The 906-nt window shown below is 37.0% G+C and overlaps 1 long non-coding RNA gene across 1 annotated transcript in view; it reads right to left on the reverse strand.

The window, feature by feature from the left end:
* Positions 1-818: 818 nt before the first annotated feature.
* The window catches only part of LOC116379220 (uncharacterized), a 1,696-nt gene continuing 1,608 nt past the window's right edge, over positions 819-906 (reverse strand). Inside the window, exon 3 of the long non-coding RNA XR_004212389.1 lies at positions 819-897. This is a non-coding gene — a long non-coding RNA (uncharacterized LOC116379220). The remainder of the gene's footprint in view (positions 898-906) is intronic.

Here is a 906-nt window from a genome sequence, read left to right on the forward strand (position 1 = left end):
AGAATCAATACTACATGACTAAACAAACATTTAATATTAGATATTTATACAGTTAACGAGAGCAGAGACACTGAGACAGAGACAACAGAGGGTCATTACGTGAGCTGTCAGTGTGTGTGTGTGTGTTTCCATGTCAAGTTCTACTTTAAAACAGTCAGTGAGAGGAGCTCAGAGTGTTTCCTGAAGTTACAGCTACACACAATAAAAGTACATCTGTCAATACTACAAAATAAACCTCCATAAATTCATAACTTCTATGAAATAACTCTAAATATGTCCTCAGTCAGCAGCTGTTTGTTGACTGAATAAACTGAATCATGGGGAGGCTTCATAAAAGATGTTTTAAATATGAATAATTAGGTTTTAAATACAGATGTTTAGCAGTAAACAGTCGTGTTTATCAGTGTGTGTGAAGATAAATGAGTTTCAGACCTTGAAAGCGAGAACGTTTTGTCTTTGAAGAGCCGAGAGTTAAGATAATAAAGTCCAGTTAGTTTACTCTATCTATGTATCACTTCATGTATATTTATTACAGATTACACAAACAGAAGAGTTGTAATGATCATTCATATTTTATCAGATAACTAAGGAAGTATGTTGGACTGCATCTCCCATCATGCACTGCTGCTCCAGTTAGAACTAGTCTGAGGTTCCATGAAGAGTTTTGTGAGAATGTAGAAGAAGAAGAAGTAGAAGAAGAAGGAGAAGAAGAAGAAGAAGAAGGAAAAGAAGAAGGAAAAGAAGGAGGAGGAGGAGGAGGAGGAGAAGAAGAAGAAGAAGAAGAAGAAGAAGAAGAAGAAGAAGAAGAAGACTCTTACAGATGTGATCACTGTGATGTCAGAGAAGGAGTCCAGAGCTGGAGAGGCCAAAATATCAGAGTAGAGGAGAACCAGCTCTCTGTGGAGA

This window comes from Anarrhichthys ocellatus, unplaced genomic scaffold, assembly GCF_004355925.1.
Source record: "Anarrhichthys ocellatus isolate YVR2014 unplaced genomic scaffold, GSC_Weel_1.0 scaffold3910, whole genome shotgun sequence".
Taxonomy (NCBI): Eukaryota; Metazoa; Chordata; class Actinopteri; order Perciformes; family Anarhichadidae; genus Anarrhichthys; species Anarrhichthys ocellatus.